At 43.7% G+C, this 23,536-nt stretch overlaps 1 protein-coding gene across 2 annotated transcripts in view; it reads right to left on the bottom strand.

Moving 5' to 3' along the window:
* The window catches only part of LNX1 (ligand of numb-protein X 1), a 162,622-nt gene extending 139,381 nt beyond the window's left edge, over positions 1-23,241 (bottom strand). For both annotated transcript variants that reach the window (XM_054989515.1, XM_054989517.1), the window contains exon 1: positions 23,160-23,241. The gene's annotated coding sequence lies outside the window, so the exon portion shown is untranslated. The remainder of the gene's footprint in view (positions 1-23,159) is intronic.
* Positions 23,242-23,536: the final 295 nt, after the last annotated feature.

Here is a 23,536-nt window from a genome sequence, read left to right as displayed (position 1 = left end):
GTGGGCCCAGTGAGACTAAAAGAGATGGGATGGTTAACAATGAGGAGAGAGTTGTGGAGCCCTCCAGCTACAGCAATAGGAGAAGAAAAACTAAATAGAAGCTGCTTTTCACAGTACTAATTGTGTTTCATACTGAGGAGAAAGGGGTCTTTTCTTTACCTGCTTGCAAGTTTTGCAAAGTTGAAAAGCATTTTCTGTCTCTGTCTTGCCAGGAGTATGTGGCCCGATAGAAGTAGGTGACATTTTGATTCCTACCTATAAAACAGGAAGCTTCTCTCATCTCACCCGTTATGTATTAATTCAGTCTGAAGCTAAGATGAATTACGCACTCTTTAATAATTCATGCAAATTAGCATATATTTTAAGTAGTTGGCATATTTTATTCCACTCTCGTTTATCATAGAGAAGGGGAATAAGCTATTCAACAAACTGAAGCCTTTCTCTCTGACAACTAGATATTCTACCTGCTGGGAGAGTAAGGGGACCTGGCAACCCTATATGGGTCCCCCCCAATAGAAAAATTTGGGGTCCAGAAAATTATCTGCACCCCAGATAATTCAGAAGAGCTGAATACAAAAACAAACACATCAAATATAGAGGAAAAAATATATAAACATACTTAACTCTCATGAGTTGCGAGAGTTATTAGCAATCCTGAGACAAGATCATGCATCTGCACAGCAGCACTGCTGAGGACACTTTCAGGCCTGGCCAGCCAAGGCCAGCATGGAAGGGACTCTCCTCATAATGAATAATTTGAAAATTGTGAAAAAAAATCTCCAAAAGGTCTCTCTCCGCCTCCCCCATCAGGGCATTTGGATGGTCAGTTGCTGTGAGGAAAAGTACTGCTGGCCAGGGCACAAGTGGTCTATCAACTGAACTTGATAAAAGTCATGGAAGATTTCAATTATAGGCTGCAATCCTGAGATACTTCCTTGGGAGTCAGCACTATTGAAATAACATGGTACTTACACCTGAGTCAACCTGTTTAGGATTGCTTCCATAGTCATTTGGGTCTCTCTCTTTTCCTGAGTCAAACAGTAAATGTGTACCTTAATGAAACTTAAGCTACTTCACAGTTCCCACCTACGCATGATCTACTTCTCTCTTCAGGTTTCCACCCTACTGCCAGCCGCCCCACCCCCAGCATCCACCAAAACATTATTTTAAAACAAATTCTCCAAATCAACCTTAAGTCAAGCCCCCTGTGAACATCTGGCCTACGCTGCCCTTTCAAAGACAATCCTGCTTGCCTACAGCAAAAGGAAAACTTATGGAAAATTCATAGATCTGTTTAGGTGGGAGCGGGGTGGTGGTGGTCATTTCCAGACAATCACGCTGCCTTCCTGCCTGTACTTAGGCAAAGGAGATTAATGTGAGAACAACCCACTTCGCAGCAGAACATTGAGCATCAAAAGGAAGGATTCGCCTCTCATCATGGGAATGAAACTGCAAAGCACAAGGAAACATGCAGCAGGCCACAAAGGCAATAATTTATTGGCACTATCATCTTAGAAAAAAGAAGAAAAGTGAACATAAGGCAAGATTTTTAAAGAGTTGCTGCCCTGCGCGGGTTGGAGTGCTCTCCTGCTTGGGTGCCGCTGCCACCCTCTGCCCTCCATTACTGCTTGGCCAGCCAGTTTCCTACCATAGCGTGCCCCCACTGTTGCTTGCCTTCTTCAGGGTTTGTTATTGTGTATGTAGTTTAGTTGAGGAGAAACTCAATGTATCAATGACTTAGAGGGAGGACTGTGTTCTGTGCAATTTTGGTATCATTAAGTGTAGAAACAGCTGCCCCAAAGAGCCTGGAAGCCCTCATTACAAAGAATGGAGTCAAAACTCATGATAACAAAAAACACCAAACAGAGGAAATCCGAGCTGGCAATGTCCTACCTGGAAAAAACTAATAATGGTACACATTTCAAAACTGAAATGGAAACGTTCTCAGAGCATGTTCCTATTCAGTACATTGTTTTGTGCAAGTATTTTAGGGAATTCTGTGGCAGCCAAGTATGCCCTGCTCTAATGACACTTTGCTACCATGCACTTAATTTTACTGCATGCAGGTTCCAGTCCATCCAGCCATTACCACCTGGCTCCTTCTGGCAAATGAAAATCGGCAGGTAAAATGCCTGGAGGTGTGTTATGATTCTGCATGCCAATTTGCCTTTTCTTTTTAATGACCCGCTCAACTCATCATTTGTGGCTGTACTCTTGATCAGCTGACAGCATCAATAAAATACTGATAATACCTGGCACTTCAAAGGACTCCAAAGTGCTATCTAAAATTAGCTCTGATTACCAGCAGTTTAAATGCCATTAGCATTTTGCAGAAGAGGGTGACTGTCATGCAAATAGTTTACCAGTGTTTGGAGAGTCACCCCTGTAAGCCAGTGCCTGAGGTGTAAACAAGCTTCTACATCTCCTAACTGTAGAACTATTGCTCTGTTCTCTTCTCTCTCAAGAGTGGTTTATCCAGCTGAAATCAAGTTTAGCTTGAAATTGGTGCTCTGTTTTATAGTCAATGAATGCAGTTATATTAATAATGATAACTGAGCAAAAGTAAAGCACTGTTCCCTTCAGGGCACGTTCTGCAGCTTTTAAGAAGGGAGATCAAAAAGATGCAAACACCACAGACCCAGGGGTGTGGGAGCAGGTTAGAGCCATAGATTATAGACTGTTGGTTTCCCGGGTAAGAGCCCAATCTACGAAGAACCTCCCTCTGCCTGTTGAAGCAAGCTTCACCAAATGTTGTGCATCCCGAGAGACAAGTCCCACAACTGTTGGCTACTGCCAGTGCTTCCTGATTTGCAGGTGCACAGATTTGCACCTGGTTCAACATGCATGAGAGCGTGTTGGCAATAATTCTACAGTTGTATATCTGGTTTCTGCATCTGCATGGAGTTGGCAGAGCTTTGATGGCTTACTGGCACGCACAGTGCGGGAAAGGGAAAAATCGGTGCGGTTCAGGATCTCTGTGGATAGGAAACCCACACTGTTCATTTTCAAAAGAAAATCCAATGTCAAAATCCAGAGTATTAGGGCTAAAGTTTATGAAGATTTTCATGAACACCCATTTGAGGAAAGCTTGTAGAATGCTCTCAGTTCATCTCAATTGTAGACATTAAATAGACAACTTCAAACATTTAGGAATTCTAATGAAACATTTGTGAATGCGGAGCCCAAATAAAGTCAAAGATAAATGTTTATCTAGTCCAATGGATTAAGAAGGGTGTATCTCTGCTTAGAACTGGACTGTGTGTCCTAGAGACCACCTTATAGATGATGTTACACAGATATTTAATATGCTTCTTGTCTAGTTTACCAATCTAATAATCACCTATTTTTTTTGCAGCTGTAATGTTAAAATTCTGTTGGTTTTATATTTACACAGAGCTTGCTTTCTCTGAACTCTGAAGAGAGCCCAATGAGTATTGTTTAAAATCAAATTAAATCCAGAACCAATCAGTCAGAGTTAACAAGCAGCTTTGATTGAGTTTGCCATGCGTAGCTTAAAGCTGTTACAGTCCACTCCTAGCATCTTGCAGTCTCATGTGCTCAGGACTTTTTTTCTGGGAAAAGAGGTGGCGGAACTCAGTGGGTTGCCCTCGGAGAAAATGTTCACATGGCTGGTGGCCCCGCCCCCTGATCTCCAGACAGAGGGGAGTTGAGATTGCCCTCTGCACCGCCGAGTGGCATGGAGGGCAATCTCAACTCCCCTCTGTCTGGAGATCAGGGGGCGGGGCCACCGGCCATGTGACCATTTTCAAGAGGTTCCGAAACTCCATTCCACCGTGTTCCTGCTGAAAAAAAGCCCTGCATGTGCCTGCTTCCTCCTGGTCCTCTCTTACATTCTTTTGTGTTTCTACCTGGCACACATTCAGAGTTCGTTCAGACCATTGAAAAAAAGGCATATATTTGTATGCCTTTCCATGTTTAAAAAAAACCCTATTCACATGGAAAAGTAGATTAAAAAAAGAAACTGTGTTCATTTACGTATGTGATTTGCCATTGGCAGATGAGTCCAGAAAAAAAGAAAGGAAACAAGGAACAGCCCTTCCATATGTATACTGGCAACCACCCGAAGAACATGACAGCTCAGCTAAAGAATGCTGGAGCGAAAGATTCTGCGTGAGGAGCGTACCTCAAAGTACCCTGAATTTTTAACCAAAGTAAGCAAACACACAGTGAATTATCACACCCAGCCCCTTGCAACGCTCACGTTCTTTGATGTTTTTGCAGGCGCTGCTGGCTGTCGAGAAATATGAAGCAATGGTCAGAACAAACTAGTAGTGCCCATTCTTTGATTCAATATATGCTGCTTCCCTACTTAATAATGGCAAGTGAGACTCTCAGGTGGTTCCCTACATGGATGAATGCCAACGGATAATTACAACTTTAACAAGAAAGTTCTGTCTTCCACACCTAGTAAAGATGCAACACGTTAATTTTGCTATTGAGAAACAGAACTACTTCCTTATCATAGAACCCCCCTAAAGACCTCAGCAGCCATTAAGCTGCTCATAAAAACCTACCTCTCATGTAGATACTACACAATACGGTTTACTTGAAGTTAAAAGGAAAAGCGTCCGTTTTGACCGTGGAGTTGTGGAACTTCTTCCACAAGGAAGTGGTTAATTTTCCAGAACTTGAGATATGTAAATGAAGACAGATTCTTTCTTCAACATATTTTAATCCATCCAGTTCTGAACAGAGTTCATAGGAAACTGTGAGCCAAACATACCTTTTGTGATTGTTTTAGCAATCTTGTTTTAGCTACCTTGAAAGCTTTTTTTTAAAAAAATTGGGATATGTTTTAAATGAATAAAACCAACCCAATGTTGTTTGCACAATGCCTTCTGTGCCCACCATTAATCTGCAGCTGATAGAGTGGAATATGCAACATTTAAGATAAGAACATCTAAAGTATATTAGGGAGGCAACATTAAACATGCTTACCACAAATTAAGGACAGCTGTATCTTAAGCTACTTTGAGCCAGTGGAAAAGTGGAGTATAAATATTAAATAACTAAATAAATATTCCCATCAACTCATGCAAGGGGAGGGAGGGGCTCAGCACTCTTACCCTCCTGGTGGGAAGGGGACTCAGCACTCATCTTTTTGCTGCCCTCACGTGTGCATGCTCCTGGGTCTGTGCATTGACATCACTTCCGGGAAGTGATGTAATCATACAAGCCTGGAAGCATGTGGATGCTTCTCAGAGGACTGATTTGGGCCCTAAACGGGCCTGATTTGGTCCATTTAGGACCCAAAACAGTTTGTTACAAAGCATGGGAGCAGTGCCCAGGAAGCCTGTTCCCCCCTCCTTTCCCCCTCATTGGCCAGGTGAGTGGTGGCAGGGGGCAGAAGGTGGGGGAGCGGGGCATCCCCCGCCCTCACCGGGGAACCTGGGATCCTTAGTTCCCCAGCCCAGAGCACAGCTGGGGCTGTGAGTATTGGATTGGGACAATACTCTTTAACTTATGCATGAATAAACTTAACTTACCTTGGCTCTGGACTTTTGTTACGTTTCACAGGAACAACATTCTTTGATGGATGGATTATTCTATTTCTCCTATTTCCTAGGCAGCCTTTCTTTGTTGATCTACAGACAAGAGGTTGAAATCCAGAGACTCCCAGCAGCACCAAGAGACAGAGGTGAACTGTTTCACCAGTGTGACTTCTCTCCTACATCAGGAAGCAGTCATGTGGTGCTAGCCAAGTCAGGTGAACCATTTCTCCTGAAGTAGCTGTTCGAATAGGTGCTCCTTCTAATTGCCCTCACAAATGCAACGGCACTGCATGAAATAAATCTTATTATGCAGAAGCACAACATACATTGCTTGGCTGCCATTTAAGCTGTTGCTCTGAACACACACACTTTTACGAGCAGGTTGGTCATGCAGTAAAGTTCAGTTGACCCATTTGTACTGGTGCAGCAGCATAACCAGTTATTAATAACAAGGGCTTTGAAAAGCAGTTTGTGTGGGTGCATTATGCTTTGAGCTAGAAAACCTGGACTTAAGTCTTTGCTCAGTTAGAATGCTCACAACTCCATCATATGCCTAAAGTTGCAATCCTATGCACACCTTCTTGGAAGTAAGCCTCACTAACTACAGTCCAATAAAAATGCATAAGATCAGGATGCAATCCTCTGGATCTTTACTTGGTAGTTCTTTGGCCACTTCCAATGCACTTACAATCTTATGTACACTTCCCATGGAACTTAGGGCTAAGCTAAGCTACAAGTGACACCAGACACGTGCTTTTTAACGTGTCAGGGATGCAATTTTACCTGAGAACTGAAGTTGAAAACAGCGTTATGTCCTTAGCATGGGGAGGGGGAAAGCTTTTCAAATGCAGTTTTCAAAGAGAGAGCCATGCGGGGAGAAATACAGGACCCTACCACTATTACAGGAGGAGGAAAAGCTGGTAGTTCATCCCTCCATTGAGATTGCAAGGAAACAATTGCAAAGTTCCTTTCCCCCAGTGATCCCGCATGGCTTTATCTTTGAAAAGCTCTTCCTCTCCCTTGCGTCCCTGCGCTAGGGGCATAACACTGTTTTCAACTACAGTTTCCAGGTAAAATTGCATCCCCGACATGTTAAAAAACACATGTCCGGTGTCCCTTGTAGCCTAGCCCTTAGTTCAAAATAAACAGGACAAAGATCTGGTTGTAATCCCTATTCTTCCCTTGGAAGAAGGGAGGGCTACAAATAAAGACAAAGGCTTGGGTTCTTTCTTTGTCGGCCTTTGACACCTCCATTTAAATTGTCCTGATTCCTATTTTGCCAATGAGTAACTTCAGTTGGGGCAGGACAGAGCAAACCACAACTAAGCTGACACTCAACCAAAAACTTTCTAAGTATAAGCCCAACAGAACCGTCTTCCAGGATTAGCAGTGAGGGAGGAAGACACTTAGGAGTTGAATTACCGAGACTGAACTGCCATGAAGATGATTTCTTGACAAGATACAAATGCAAATAGTTTTAGTTGTTGGTCTTTAAGGTGCTACTGGATCTGGATATAAATGCAGACTCTGTTGATTATGACGTTTTTGTTTTTTATGCTCTTGCAATTTTTTAATATCTTTAAATCTTTATGTTTTGGCGTTTGACGTTAGTGACCTGGGTTTGAATCCCTTTTCTGACATGGAAGTTTGCTTGGGCCAGTCATGCACTCTGAGCCTTACCTACCTCATGATTTTGGTCTCCATTGTGGAGAAAGGTGGCGTATTATTAACCAAACGAATAATAAATAAAGCTGAAGGTGGGGGGCAGAATAGGTGGGTGGGTGGGTGGAAGGAGAGAAGGACGCCGGGAAAGGTAATGATAGAAGGGCTGTGGGGAAGGGTATACAGGAGAAAGTGAGTTGCCCCTACGAGTCCCTGCATTTCTCACCACACAACTGAGAGCCAAGCTACAAGTGACGCCTTACAAAGGTCGGACACGTGTCAGCTTCCCTCAAGTTTTGATGGGAAATGTAGGCATCCTGGTTTTACAGCTTGGCTCTCCATTACAGCTGCAAGACCAGGATGCCTACATTTCCCATCAAAACTTGAGGGAAGCTGACAAGCGTCCAACCTGTGTAAGGCGTCACTTGTAGCTTGGCTCTCAGCCTACTCCAGCAACCATTCCTGCCTGGATAGAGACTGTCAGAGAAGGGGAGGGCGAAAAAATGGAAGACAGTAGAGCAGATACAGACAGGTTGGCTGGTGGGTGGGTGGCAAGGAAGCAGTTAAATGGAACTGGGGGGCTCTCAGGGAAGGGAAAGACAAAAGAGTGATGAAGTGAGTTTCCCTCTGCAAGTTCTTTTGGGTTCTGTGCTTGCTTTGTTCTAAATAACTTAAACCTTTTATTTTTTAAAAAAACCTCAGCTTTTAAAAAAAACAGCAGTTGGGTTTAGCTTAGCTGGAAAGTACCAATGCCTAACCAAATGGAGTTAGCAACAGGCGTTAACAAACCAGGGTTTTTAAAAAAAAAAACAAACCTTCAGATGTACAAATAACAAAAATATGTCATAAAGTAGCTTTCCGCAGAAGGGCAGCATAACAATTAGGTGCACTTGAGCGGCACAGTGTTTGCTTTGGCTTTTGAGGGCCTCTGTATTCCCTCACAGCTGTCTGGCTTGACATTAACGCTGCCAAACCAAACTCAGACCCATGACAGCTTTGTACCATTCCAATATGACATGATTACAGAAGAACGACGATGTGTTTCAGACAAATGATGCCCCATCTGGGTGAGCATAACCCCTGTGCTCCTATGAATAACCTGGAGCCACTGTTCACAGACACAACCACTTTTCAGAGAGAGAATAAGTGCGTGTAAAGCTTTTGCGTAATTTATTTGAAGGGAGGTGGTTAAAATGTTACCAGAAGCGCTTTTGTTTTTGTCATCATCTGGCTGGTTTTATAAAGAGGCCAGCTGGCTTCCCATCCAGTATGTCCCAGATTCCTGGAACTCAAGTACAATAAAAAAAAACTATAGTTATTCCCCAGACATTGAACTGATAACTGAGACCTCTCAGTTAATCTGGTTTGGGTAGCCAGGCTAAACAAACCACAAATCTGGAGGGGGGAAGCTCCCCCTGCCCATTTACAGAGCAACACAGTCACTAGCCTAGGCACGCATCCATGTAGCAGATCTTAATAGTTGCAGTTTATCCCTTCTTTGTGCTTAGCAATGTACCCTGCGGACACACCTGGGCTCTTCTCCAAGATATGGAGGAAAGCCAGGATTGGTTCTTTGGTCTAGGAAAGAGGCTCTGTGAGAGAGAAGCATATGAGCCCTATGAAATACACTGATGGGTACCATGATGTCCATGGACACCACATTGAAGATCACTGGACTAGAGCAAACTGACTGTAGATCTACGACTCAGACCAGATCCCAAAGGGTCTGATGAAGGCAACACCTAAAATATGCTGTCCAGACCTCCCATCATTTCAGAGTTCTTCTAATTCCTAGTTGTTAGACCTATTGCATTCATTACTATATTTTCAAGGATGCTGTAGGAAAAGGGAAGGAACCAAGTAATAGAAAGGTGGGATAAAGGGCAGGGACAACAGAAAAGGAGGGAATAAAAATACAAACTTTGGGTTTTCCAGCAACATGCTGGCAGCTTGACAGCATTTTTCAACACTGCGAATAAGCATGACATAGACTGCAGTAGCCAGTTGTCATTTCATCTCATGAGCTAGGCCCAACAATAACTTTGGAAATACAGAAATATTTTGTTACACATTTCATGCGTTTGCTCTGAATCTTCTTAACCATAAAATCGTCTCTTTATTGAAGTTTTTCTCACAATACAAGACACCAAAGCTTCATTTGTTCAGAAGCTTTCAGGTGACCGTAGCAGCAACTTTCAGAACTGATCATACAGCCATATATCAGTTATACGTATTCTGTGCTAAAGAAAAAAATATAGTTCTGTAGTGACAGTACCCAAATCTTATGACCTGTATAAATAATGAAAATTAAACATATTTGCATAATTTCTCTTATTTTGAATAATTTATTCTGCTTTTGTCCATCAGATAGAAAGTCAAGAAGCTAGACAGAACTTTTATGGTTAAGTGGAAACCTCTTATTGACTTTCTGCGTGAAACGAAAAAACGAACTGATGATCTGTGGATTTGATTTCTAAGAAGATGAATTTGGGAAAAATAAATAGAAGGGGGCAATAATGAAAAGGTAAATTCTGGAGGTATCAGAACTATAACTACATTGTTTGTAAAGATATGATAGGTGTTGTAGAGAAAAGTGGAAAATGAAATATGTATTATTTTTCTTTTAAAATTTTTGTTCTTTCCTTCTTCCTCTTTCTCTTTCTCTATCCTTTTTTCTTACTTTTTTTCCTTTGCCCCTTTTATTGGGCTTTTACTCTTATTAATAAAATAATAAAGTATTTTTTAAGAAGCTAGATAGAACCCTATTTCTTGCATACTGAAAGTCTTCTGAGACATCACTAGGGGATCCTTGCATATTTTCAAAGTTTCCAGTCTGGCATGATAACCATAAGGTCTAGAAAAATCACTTTGTTTTTCTTTTAAACAAACCCTCAAGATTCCCAGCAATCTGTATTGGGGGCCTAGACTATATTCTATGGTTTTTCTTATACATCTTTGGATTTTATTTATAATCTGCCCCTGCCATCAACAAAACAACAGCATATATACAGCTCTCCGTCTTTCTTTCTTTGCTTCACAGTTCTTTTGACTTAACATCTTTTGAGATGTGTGTGCAGTCTTTCACAGTTTTGTTCAGTTAATCAGGTCTTGCTTTCAGGTAAGCACGTGCACAGAACTGCAAATGTATAGCTCCATTCCATGCACATTTATCTGGACTTGTATCCCTATCTAAAGATATTCCTGCAGCTACTACTTAAGACAACGAGTCTCTTGAGACATGAGAATTTTACTCTCATCCAACACGTAAATCAAAGCCTATTAGAGTGGTTACCAACAAAAGAGCCACAGGCATTTTAAAGACGCTTCACAGCCCCGATCATCAGATAATATTCAATAGCTCAGTTATATAATTTAGTACATGTGATCATTAACTACGTGAATTAACTCTCCTAAAGTTAGCACAGTGTGGTTTAATTACACTGTGTACTAGAGCGGCTCATTTAATTGTCAAGCTGCCGAGTACTCTATGAGGTATTAGAAGAAGGCTCATGTCCCTGCACATGAGCTTGTTTCACTGGGCAGCAGGCTGTGGTGTGTTTGGATGACTGGTCTAGCATCATGTATGGTGTGTGTGTGTGTATGTGCCATCAAGTTGCAACCGACTTAAGGAGACCCCAACAAGAGGCTTTCAAGCCAAGTGAGAAGCAAAGGCATTTTGCCATTGCCTTCCTCTGCAGAATCTTCCTTGGGGGTTGCCCATCCAAGTATTGAGATCTTCCGAGCTTCTGGGATCAGGCTATGCCATGCTGCTTCCCCTCCATAACCATGAATTACCGGTCCATAAGACACCTGCAGCCTAGTCTGGTCTCTTCCTCACACATTATGGAACACACAGATTGGGGGGGGGGGAGTCAGCAAATTGCCAGCAGACCATGCTGTTCCCATGGCTGAGCAGTGGGAGTCTACGTGGTACAGAGAACAGCTACTGGTATTTAAGAATTACAAAAGCATTTATTAAAGAAAAGAAAAAGAAAATGTTCACACTCACACTTTTAAGCACAGCATCAGAGCAAGCAAGGGAACTGGGGGGGGAGGGTAAAAATGCAATTCCTCCGTCCCTCCTGCTATACATTTCTAATTTGGATCTTCTGTTTAGGCAGGCTCTCTATCTTAGTAAGTTCCAGCTTATTGAGACGTCTTCACACCTCTCATGGTTCAGGCCACCATGGTCAATGGCCACCACCTGCAAGGGGCCAGCTCACGGGTTCTTCAGCTTCCAGCTCAAGTCAGCCAAAGAGACCCTCCTTCCTGTGTCAGGAGGTTTTATTCTCTGCCCACCTCCTGGGCAGGTCAAACATACAGGTAGAGAGGCTTTACCTGAAGGTTCCAGGAAAAAACCTTTCCGGCATTTTAGTCCTCCAAGTCTCTATTTTACATCCACAAACACACCTGGGAGAGTAAACGTCTAGCAGAAAGCCTTCTTGCCACATCTGAATAACTAAAACCCAAGGTTGGGCGTGGCTCAGAAAACATCTGGCTTTCCCTTCCTCCTCCTATCTGTTCTCAGCTAAGAGAAACTTTTTAAAATTGGGGTGAAGGAGGTTTTGACACACTCCAAACATACAAATAGTAAGGCTTTTGATAAGGTTCCACATGATATCCTTGTCAACAAGTTGGTAAAATGTGGTTTGGATCCTATTACTATTAGGTAGATCTGTAACTGGTTGACAGATCGCACCCAAAGAGTGCTAGTTAATGGTTCCTCATCCTCTTGGAGAAGAGTGACAAGCGGAGTTCCTCAGGGATCAGTCCTGGGACCTGTTCTGTTCAACATTTTTATAAATGATTTGGATGAAGGAATAGCGGGAATGCTTATTAAATTTGCAGATGATATTAAATTGAGTCGAAGACAGAGTAAGGATACAGGATGATCTTGACAGGCTGGAAAACTGGACTCAAACAAATAAAATGAATTTCAACAGAGATAAATGCAAAGTTCTGCATTTAGGAAGGAAAAATCAAATGCATAGTTATAGGATGGGGGAGACTTGTCTTGGCAGTAGTATGTGCAAAAAGGATCTAGGGGTCTTAGTAGACCATACCCTGAACATGAGTCAGCAGTGTGATCTGGTAGCTAAAAAAGAAAATGAGGTTTGGGGCTGTATCAACAGAAGCATCACGTCCAGATCATGAGAAGTGATGGTATCGCTCTACTCTGCTCTGGTTAGACCTCTCCGAGAGTACTGTGTTCAGTTTTGGGCACCACAATTTAAGAAGGATATAGACAAGCTGGAACATGTCCAGAGGAGGGCAATGAAGATGGTGAGGGGTCTGGAGACCAAGTTCTATGAGGAAAGGTTGAAGGAGGTAGAAATGTTTAGCCTGGAGAGGAGAGGACTGAGAGGTGACATGATAACCATCTTCAAGTACTTTAAGAGCTACCATATAGAGGATGGCGCCGAGTTGTTTTCTGCCGCCCCAGAAGGTCAGACCAGAACCAACAACTTGAAATTATATCAAAAGAGCTTTCGGCTAAACATTAGGAAGAACTTCCTGACAGTTAGAGCGATCCCTCAGTGGAACAGGCTTCCTTGGGAGGTGGTGGGCTCTCCTTCTTTGGAGATTTTTAAGCAGAGCCTAGATAGCCATCTGACAGCAATGCTGATTCTGTGAACTTGGGCAGATCATGAGGGGGAGGGCAGAATGGGATCCTGGAGGTGTTTTACCATCTTCTGGGCATGGAGTGGGGGGTCACTGGGGCAGTCGGGGGAGGGGTAGTTGTGAATTTCCTGCATTGTACAGGGGGTTGGACTAGATGACCCTAGAGGTTCCTTCCAAGCCTATGATTCTATGAAACAGAAAGCATTTCTCCAAACCACATATATTCAGTATTCCCAATATTTTGGTCCAAAAATACTAGTATAGTATTTGTATTTTGGTTTCATTCAGAATTCCAAATATATTAGTTCCATTACTCCTCACAGGGGGACGGAGAGGCCATTTTTCAAGCAAACTACTTCAAAACTGGAGTCCTGCCTGTCCACTAAAGATCCCAAGGTTTTAAGTGAGTTGGACCAAAATGTCCAGTTCTACAGGCCCCTGAACAAACTACCCCCAGCTACTCTCCAGTGTTTCCTACGGGTGAAAAATCCGAGCCTTTCTCCAGGACACAGGAAGACTTAGCCAAACACACAGCAGCAACCAATGACCAAAAGCCTCTGCATACAAAGAGAACCAACAAAGCCCAACAGAACCAAACTCAAACCAGAGAATCCCAGCAGAACCAAACTGAAGCAAGGGACGCTGTTACAAGCCCAACACAACCAGTGCCATTCAAAGATGCCAGGAAGAACCCAGGGTCAATGCAAGTCCAACAGAATCAACATCAAACCAGAGAATCCCAGCTTCCGGCCTAGCAAGCCAGTAACACCATGGCAGCCACCGGTCCTGGCGACAGCATATAGCAAGCCAACAACACGGGGACAGACACCGAGTAATGCTGCCTCCCTCCCCCCCTCTTCGTGTTGCCAGGGAAGCCTGCAAGTTGCTAAGCCTGAAACCTTTAAAATGAGTTTCCCCAGAGATTTCCACACATATCCTGATTATTCTGGACTGTAAATACCAGTTTATTCAAATATGCCTGTATAAGCCAGATATACCTGGATAATACCAAATAGGTATTTTTGGGTATGTATTCGGCTCAAGAATACCAAATCACACACCCCCTATGTAGGACCTAAAAGGATAAATTGGTCAGTTGACAATTATGAAAATCTTGGAAGTGTTTGCCCAGATGTCACACTAAGACACGTAAGTGAATTTCTCAATTACTAGAGGAAATTAGTTGAGTAAGATAATGAGGAACAGGATAATGAGGGCCCATAGTAACTCCTTCTAGGCACGACATTGTGGCAAACATCTCCAAGCTTTTCTTGTGTGTGAATTGCAGAATGCCTGTGGACTTCTCAACCATCAACACCCGACCTTTTTTTGTATGGTGACAGCCTTGTTCATGTTGGTATCGTATGTAGAGTTGCCAGGCCTGGCCAGGCAGTGAGTGGGAGACAGGGGGAGGGGGGCAGGGACATGAGGGGCAGCTATTGGTAGGATTACCAGTCCCCTGTTTGGAGCAGGGGATCCCCTGCTCCCAGCCTCTGCCCTCCCTCCCATTCACCTGGCCAGCACAGAGGAAGGGGAAGCACAGGGAACGGGCCCAGGAGCTCCGGAGCACATGGCATGATGTCATTCCCAGCATGACAAGTAAGAGCTCTGGAGCATGTGCATGCGAGGTAAGTATATAAATTGAATGTTGTCATTATTATTCCCCCTGCATGCCTCCCACATTCCTGCACAGTCCCCTATCCCCCGGGTTGGGAACCAGGGGACCTGGCAACCTTAACCGTTGGCAGGGCTTTTTTTCAGGGAAAAGAGGTGGTGGAACTCAGTGGTGGAACTCAAGACCGCACAATGACATGACTTTGGGTCAGCTGTAACAAGGGGAGTTTTTTAAAGTTTAAATTGCCCTTGGCAAAAGTGGTCACATGGCTGGTGGCCCTGCCCCCAATCTCCAGACAGAGGGGAGTTTAGATTGCCCTCTGTGCCACTTGGCGGCACAGAGGGCAATCTAAACTCCCCTCTGTCTGGAGATCCGGGGGCGGGGCCACCAGCCATGTGACCATTTTCAAGAGGTTCCGGAACTCCGATCCACCACGTTCCCGCTGAAAAAAAGCCCTGACTGTTGGTGATGGAAGATGTCACTTTCAGGGAAAACCCAGGAGCGACATCATGCCTCTCTAGAAATCACCAGTAGGGATCCCAGGTCTCCTGGTGCAAAGTGTGTGCATGTCACCGTTCCTGAGTGACGATGTCACTTCCTGAATGTGACACCATTTGTACGCATGCAAGGAGGACTCCCAGGAAGCACAAAGGTGTGTGCTGAGTCCCCCCACCCACTGGGAAGGTAATGGGACCTGGCACCCCTAATTGCCAACAACCTCAGTGACATCACACCATTGCCTCAATGGCCATTAAATTTGTTTCTCGCATCACCAATCAAAGCAGCATCAGGAAAGAGGATTTGGGGTGGGGGAGAATTGCCCACCCCCATTCAGACTGGCACTCCTAATGGTCCATTGCTGCTAGTATAATAAATACAGTACTACAGCAAGACAAGGCTTATTCATTGCTACACATTATCATAGTGATGATATTTCCTTCATCATAAAGTTATTAACACTTCGTGGGTAAACTGGAATTGTAAATGTAGGGATACTATAGTTGTTGGGTTTTAACAAGTGTTTCCGTTTCAGTCATGAAAGAGTTAAGCTATTTGTGTTACTTACTCAATTAGTAAACTTACTTTGCATGTAACCGCTAGGGCTTCAAGCAAGGATTCCCGCCACAGAAGGGGAGTCTCTAAGCATAATGAAGTAGAATTAGGATTTTCTATTGGACAACTTGTTTATTGGGGGGCAATTAAGAGATGCTATGTACTGAAGTTTTATTGCCCTTTGTTCTGTCTTCAGTTGCTTTCAGTTCAATCTTCCTCCAGGGCTCTATCTATATTATCAAGATGTAGCCTACTTAGCAATTTATTATTTTCTTCCAAAGTAACCCTATTTTTTATCCTTTTAGTAAGGTATTCTTACAGAGCTACACTGGAGTGTGTGTCTCCTCTCATTACTTCCAATGTGCAATCTCTCAATAACTCTGCTGATTTCCTATAGTAGTGAACAATGGTGTGGTTTAACCTGATTTAATCTTCTTAACTCTTGTGCATTCTGGTGAAATATTTTCTTAGCAGGTGGTAAAAGTGAAAAAACAGATCAGAATTTAACATAATGACCTTGGAAATTTAAACATCCATGCCCATAAGACTGAGGGCGTTACAACAAAAACCTACCTACAAACTAGTATGCCAGAAATGAACAGTGACATCCGAAGCAGAGTTAAAGGTAAAGGTGGTCCCCTGCGCAAACACCGAGTCATTACTGACCCATGGGGGGACGTCGCACCACGATGTTCTCTTGGCAGACTTTTGTTATGGGGCGGTTTGCCATTGCTTTCCCCAATCATCTAAACTTTACCCCCAGGAAACTGGGTACTCATTTTACCGACCTCGGAAGGATGGAAGGCTGAGGCAACCTTGAGCCGGCTACCTGAACCCAGCTTCCGAAAGGATCAACTGCCATGAGCAGCATAAGTGGCTCTAAGAGGGAATTAGACAGGTTCCTGGAGGAGAGGCCCATCAATGGTGAGTAAAGGGAACCTCAATTAAAGGGAGCCTTGAGGCAGCATGCATCTCAGTACCAGTGCTAGGAAGTAGCATCAGGGGAAAGGCTCCTCTGTCCTGTTTGTACCTCTCCGGGGCAGTTGGTTGGCTGCCATGTGAGAGGTGCAAGGTGAAAAAAATTATTCAGGTTTTGTAGACCTCAATGCATTTCACCCAAAAGCTTCATCAGAGGTGCAGAGTGGTAAGCGGCAGTACTGCAATTCAAGCTGTGCTCATGACCTGAGTTCGATCCTGGCGGAAGCCGGGTTCAGGTAGCCGGCTCAAGGTTGACTCAGCCTTTCATCCTTCCGAGGTCGGTAAAATGAGTACCCCCGTTTCCTGGGGGTAAAGCGTAGATGACTGGGGAAGGCAAGGGCAAACCACCCCATAACAAAAGTCTGCCAACAAAACAAGGTGATGCGACATCCCCCCATGGGTCAGTAATGATTCAGGGCTTGCACAGGGGACTACCATTATCAAAGTAGAGTTACACCCTTCTAAACCCATTGATTTCAATGAATTTAGAAGGGTATAACTGTTTCGGATTGCACTGTTGGCGGCATAAATCCTATTCCCTGCTAAAGGTTTCAACCTGACCTCTCTGTGGACACAAATGACAACATAACAAATCAGCAGGCCTGCAGATACAAAAATGATTTCTTTGTAGAGCCTTTTGTTGCCAAATCCAAATTTACTATGCAGTCCTTTAATCCATTCCAAATCCACTGATTTCAATGGGTTTAGACTTGAGTAATTCTGTGTTACACTGTCTGATATCTGAATTCAGAGTATAAAGTCTTTCAGACTCATATAGATAACATCAGTCCAAGATCAACATTCAGCATATTTGCAAAGACGGCAAGAATTGCCCTTAAATTTCAAATCCAAACACATCAGGCATGTACTACTTTTTTTGGGACCAGCCAAAAATGTCACAATTAAATGAGCAGGTTTTCAAAGGGAAAAGACTGGTAATTAATTTCCGATATTTTTGTCAGTCCCAAGAAAAAGTATTATGCAACTGATGTTTCAGGATTTCTTCTACTAGACGAACACAGTTATCTCCAATTTGTTTTTTGCAGGGCTTTTTTTCTGGGAAAAGAGGTGGTGGAACTCAGTGGGTTGCCCTCGGAGAAAATGGTCACATGGCCGGTGGCCCCGCCCCCTGATCTCCAGACAGAGGGGAGTTTAGATTGCCCTCCGCACCATGACACAGAGAGCAATCTCAACTCCCCACCGTCTGGAGATCAGGGGGTGGGGCCGCCAGCCATGTGACCATTTTCAAGAGGTTCCGGAACTCCGTTCCACCGCGTTCCTGCTGAAAAAAAGCCCTGGCTTTTTTGTCTATATGCCCTGAAAAATCAATCTAACCTTTCACCAGCCCAATTGTCATAGCTTCCTCCAACAGACCCAGTGAAATATGCAGACAATTATTTCCCCTGGTCACAGAATTACATGCCCTAGGACTTCGGAGAGGAAGCCATAACAATCCCGGGCATCTGGAAACAATCAGATTAAAGCATAATACAGAATAGTTCCTCTGCCTAGTTTTATTTCACATAGGAAGTTGCCATTCTGTAGGTGGTAGCTTAGATCCAGAGCTGTGCATCTGTGAGTGTTCTGCCCACGGAACACGACTTTCTCACCTTCCCCCTCCCAGGGCAGCCCAAAATGCCACCCAAAACCTGGAACAGGATCTGGGAGGGGGATATTTTGGGCTGCCGCAGGAGGAGGGAAGCGGGGAAATTGCACTCTGTGGGCAGGAGTCCTTGCACCTGTGGAAACACTCCTTGGGATCCAAGCCAATACATCTTCTAAAGGGGGGGGGTCACTTTGCAATTAGGAGACTTGATTACACTTGTGCATTTAAAATTACTGAGTTCTGTCATGTCAGTGAGAAAGGGCCAGTCACAAACAGACAGTTTAGGAAGCCTTTTAGAAAGCAAGCCTATGCATGTCTACTCAGAAGTAAGCCTCATGTTATTCAATGGGATTTAGTTCTAGGAAAGTGTTATTAGAATTGCAATCTTAGTTTATTTTTTGCCTGGAAAAAAGACTCTTTCAGTGCAATCCGAAGGAGTGTTACTGTAGTCTAAAGTCACTGACTTCAATGGGTTTAAACTTTAGACTGGAGTAACTCCCCACTGTTTGATTTATTAGGTAGGTTATATTCTGCACAATAAGAAGTTTTCAAACCCCGTACAGCCAACCTACTATCTTATCCTGTACATGCTTTTTATTTCAATTTCTCACCAAAATATAATTCTGTGGGGAGTCACTGGACCTTGTGCACAATTCTCACATCGTACTCCCCCCCCCCTGATAAATACATACAGAATTTAGGGCCAGGAACATTATTTTTCTCAGATCTATGATGTACAACTAACTAAGCTGGTCTGTTGCAGTCAATCCTCAGACACATAAATCTGGAAAAATTCCTCCCCCACCCCTAAATACTGAAGCCAGTAGGAAAAACAAAGTAAAATAAACCATTACTAAAAACGATACCCAGACCACTTCAAGCGCAAAAAGAGTTCGAAGTAGGGTTGCCAGGTCCCCTTTACCCTCCTGTCCGGGGGCGGGAGGAGCCCAGCACTCACTCCGTTCTTTGTCTTTGCATGAGCTCCGGGGGCGGCGTGATGGTACCACTTCTGACTTCATCGCACAGGGCTCGGCTGTGTTCCTGTGCTTCACAGTGGGCCAGTTTGGGGCCCAAAGAGGCCCGATTCAGCCTGCTTGGGGCCCAAGTCAGCCCACTGCAAAGTGCAGGAGAGTTCCCAGGGCAGCATAAGGATGGCACTCCTGGGAGAGACCTCATCACGCCACCGCGGGAGCATGTCCAGGAGGCCTATTCCACCCGCCTTAAGTTTCTCCCTATGCCAGTCGGATGAGTGGGGGACCTGGGATCCCTAACTCTAAGGCACAGCCATGCTTCCCTAGCTTGTTTTCATTTATTTTTTTGGAAGACACACATACAGTTTTCTTTTATATATAATATTAAAAAATTATTAACAGAAAACTTCCACGAGCTTTCTATGAGTCTCTCTACACAAGACATCTGACACATGAAGAACACCTGTTGGGAGATGCAATGTTAGCCGGGAAGGGTAGTTTGAAAAGACAGGGCCAGTGGCAGGGCAAAGGCTTTGCTATTCACTGGAGCTGTGTGAAGGGGCTGTGAAAAGCCAGAAGGGAAACTTCAGCCCATTAGAACCTCTCCAGGTCCAAGCCCGACTCTGGAAGGCAACTCCAGCTCATTTCCATTCCTTACTGCCCTCAGCTTGCGATCCCACACAGTTTTAGACTGGAGAGGTGAAATTGACACAGCCGTTCAAGTGTCATTTGTCACTTGCAGCTTGGCCCTCAGCTGACAGGCAGGATGCTCCTGGAGAAATCCTATTGAATTGATGGAAGAAAGCTGGGAATAAACTTTCACTGCCAACCAACCAGCTTCCCATATTGGTTCCAGCTGACTGTGTGTGTGGGGCGGGGGGGGGGGGAGCAGATGGTGGCAGCATTGAATCTTTTAAAGAACAATGAAAAAGTCATCTTGGGGGGTCATGATGGAGAAAAAAGCTGGAGAGTTCAGAGACAGCAAATCTTTTGGAGGGTGGTATGTATGTAGACAGGGTGTCTGGCCTTGTATTTTTATCTTGTGCACAGCCCTGGTGACTGCAGGCTCTTTACTGCCATTAAGTACTTACAGGCTGTACTACTATGCACATGAGTAAGTGCCATTGAGTTTATTGAAGGTTATTTCTGGGTAAACATGGTTAGGAATCCATGGTAACTCTCCTAGTAATTTCAGCAGAAGGCACAGGACTTTTTCTCCCAAATCCTGAGGGGGGAATTGGTGGGAATCAGTGCCATCTTTTACACACACACAGTGAGTGAGTGAGTGAGTGTGAGAGAGAGAGAACCCCCCCCCCCATTAAAAAACAAAATAAAAAAGACAGATCAAGCATTTGCTGCTTACCTTTCAGGACAATGAAGATTTTAAAATACTTAGCATTGGATGGATTGTATCTCTTATTATGCCCCTTTTATATCGTATAAAATATCATTTGCTAGACTATCTGTATAATCCTATACAAATTTACTCCCTTCTAATTATTTCACTGATTTCAAAGGGCTTAGACCAAAAGTAAGTGAATAGGATTGAAATGTACATTATGATAAATGTAATCATGCAGTTAGAGATGTTTGATTTGTTTAAATTTAGAAATACATAAACTACAACAATACAATAGATTTGTTAGGCTTTAAGACGCCATGGGACTCTCTGGCCATGGTAAACCTGGGTCTGCAGCAGGGCTTTTTTTCAGCTGGAACGTGGTGGAACGGAGTTTCGGAACATCTTGAAAATGGTCACATGGCTGGTGGCCCCGCCCCTGATCTCCAGACAGAGGGGAGTTGAGATTGCCCTCCAGCGGCACAGAGGGCAATCTCAACTCCCCTCTGTCTGGAGATCAGGGGGCGGGGCCACCAGCTATGTGACCATTTTCTCCAAGGGCAACCCACTGAGTTCCACCACCTCTTTTCCCAGAAAAAAAGTCCTGGTCTGCAGTATATCACTTTCAGATTTAAAATGGAACACTCATATTCAAAAAGGAACAGCAAATAGAGAGAGCTAGTGTGGTGTACTGGTTAGAGTACTGGAGCAGCATCTGGGAAACCCAGGTTTAAATCCCCTTTCTACTACTGAAGCTTTCAAGGTAACCTTCAATCAATCATATACTCTCAGGGCCAAGCTACAAGTGACGAATGACACTTGAACAGCAAGTGAACAGACTCACGTGTATTCCTCCCTGTTCACTTGTGCTCTACGTGCCCTCCACTCAATCCACATAGTGATCGAGTGGAGTGCAAGTGGAGCGCAAGTGAACAGGGAGGAATACACCTGAGTCTGTTCACTTGCCGTTCAAGTGTCATTCGTCACTTGTAGCTTGGCCCTCAGCCTAACTTGCCTCACAGGGTAGTTGCGAGAGTACAATGGAGGGACAGAGTATGATGTAAGCTGCTTAGTCCCCAGTGGGAAGGATAATGGGGTATAAATGAAGCAAATCCATAAAATAAAACAAACCCTTCTGCATGCAGAAAACTGGATGTCAGGGAGAAGAGCCCCAGTTTAGTCTTTTCCCTGGTGTGCTAGTTTTCTACGTATGCTCTATCTAAAGGTCTCTGCACAGATGTTGGTAACAGGTTATGCCCCACTGGAGTTGGAATGTATTCCCGTGACCAGCCTTTTATGCCCCACCAAAGGCTGAATAAATCTGGGGGGAGGGGAGTTGAAAGAGATAGAGAAACTGGTGTCAACAAGTAGTTGTGGCAAAACACGAAACACTGTATCATGTACATTGTATTACTTGTCCCCTGGAGACCATAATATGATCTAGAGCTCAGTGGTTTTGCTCACGAGAAGATATAAAATGGTAGTATAAAGAAAACTTAACCTGTTAGCTTTGTCTATTGAATTTCTACCTGCTGCACAACCATTTTAAACCCAGAAACCCCTGATGTATTTGTATGTATTAAATTGTGGGGGGTGCCAAGTACCTGGAGAAAATGTCCCATTAATAGAGGCTTGATAGAGGCTTATTTTCCTCCATGCGATTAAAAGCTTCAACAGCTCATTTGCACATATTAGCTTCTATTAAAGGAACAGGGTATTTTTCTTTTTAATTGTGTGTATGTGCATGCTAGTCAACACATTTTTATGAAGTGTGTCCAGTATTTTTGTTGAACCCATCCGGCAACCCTGCTCAGTAAAACCTTAGGACTGGAGTCCACCAATCATGATTATAACTAATACGCTGCATTCAGGTCTGTGAATCACAAGTTCTGAGGCCTTTTTTATTGCTTTTACAGCAAACAAGCCAATTGTTACTTCCATCACACCAGTCTTGCTGCGGCCATTGCTCTGAATAAATTTAAATGAACAATTACTGGAAGCAAACATCCTAATATTGTTGCAAATCAGGACCCATTCTGTACATAGAAAAGTCATCTGCACACCACAGGTTCCATCTTGCTCTTTAATGCTTGCTGAGCTCTGTATTAGCAATAATGAGACATGGCCAGGAAGGGGGGGGGGGGTTGTTGGTGAATTTCAATGTATAAATATATAGAGGGCTTAGCCAACCAAGAGCAACAGAAAAGCCACCAATTACAGCTAAAGTTTGGAACATGTTGATTAACAAGCTTTTATTTAGTACGGAGAAAAAGGAAGATTAAAACGATCTTTACAAAACCAGTTCTTGAAATTGCAGGCCTTAAACGATTTGTTTCTCCACTGGAACTTCTCAAGAATAATGTGACGGCTGCCAGTTCTGTAGAGCATGAACCTCTGCATTCTTTCTTGAAAATAAATCTCACTGAGGTCAATGGGACTTACTCCCTGGAGGGAATGCGTAGGGTTGCAGACTCAGGGAATTTACAGTGCAATCCTATGGCCTTCTAAGCCCACTGACTTCCCGTTTAACTTCCAGTCAGATATAATAAACAGTCCAACTGAGGCCATTCCCACATTAACAGTGCAATTCTAACTCCAGTGTACTGAGAGACTGAAGCATAAAGGTACGAAGCAATAAAAATTCATGCAGAAAGGGCAACCATTTCCCTGCATAACTATAAATGCTGGTCCATTGCCTTGCTCTATGAAAGCATACAAATATTTGTTTTAGTTTCTTTCAGTAAATGCTTCTTGCCAGCTGAAGGGGAGTGAAAGTCAGAACAAAAGCAGCTTAACTCACCTTTGTTCTCAGCCGAATCATGGATTCTTTTACAGGAGGGACATATGCTGCGTCCAAGTTAGGGTACGAAGAAAAAAAAAATCAGTGTTACAATTAAACCCAACAGCCGTGCATTTGAGCTTCTCGTCTCATACCTGCAGGGAGAAGCCTTTAATTGGCTCATCCAAATAAGGAAATTCATGACATCACAAATGGCTGGAAAGACAAACTTTTCTGCACACACCTGAGTGATTTAAAGTGGCAGTCAGCCGCACCCAACCTGTCATGTATTCCAGAGGCAAGGAGGCGGGGTGTGCCTGCCTGCATTGGGTGTTTTGTTTCAGATAGCAGTCCTATTACATGCAAAAAGAGTCCTTCCCTTTTAAGCAAGTATTTCT

The sequence above is a fragment of the Eublepharis macularius genome, chromosome 10 (genome assembly GCF_028583425.1).
Source record: "Eublepharis macularius isolate TG4126 chromosome 10, MPM_Emac_v1.0, whole genome shotgun sequence".
NCBI lineage: Eukaryota > Metazoa > Chordata > Lepidosauria > Squamata > Eublepharidae > Eublepharis > Eublepharis macularius.
The sequence above is the reverse complement of the archived record's forward strand: the minus strand, read 5'-3'. Positions and strand labels throughout refer to the sequence as shown.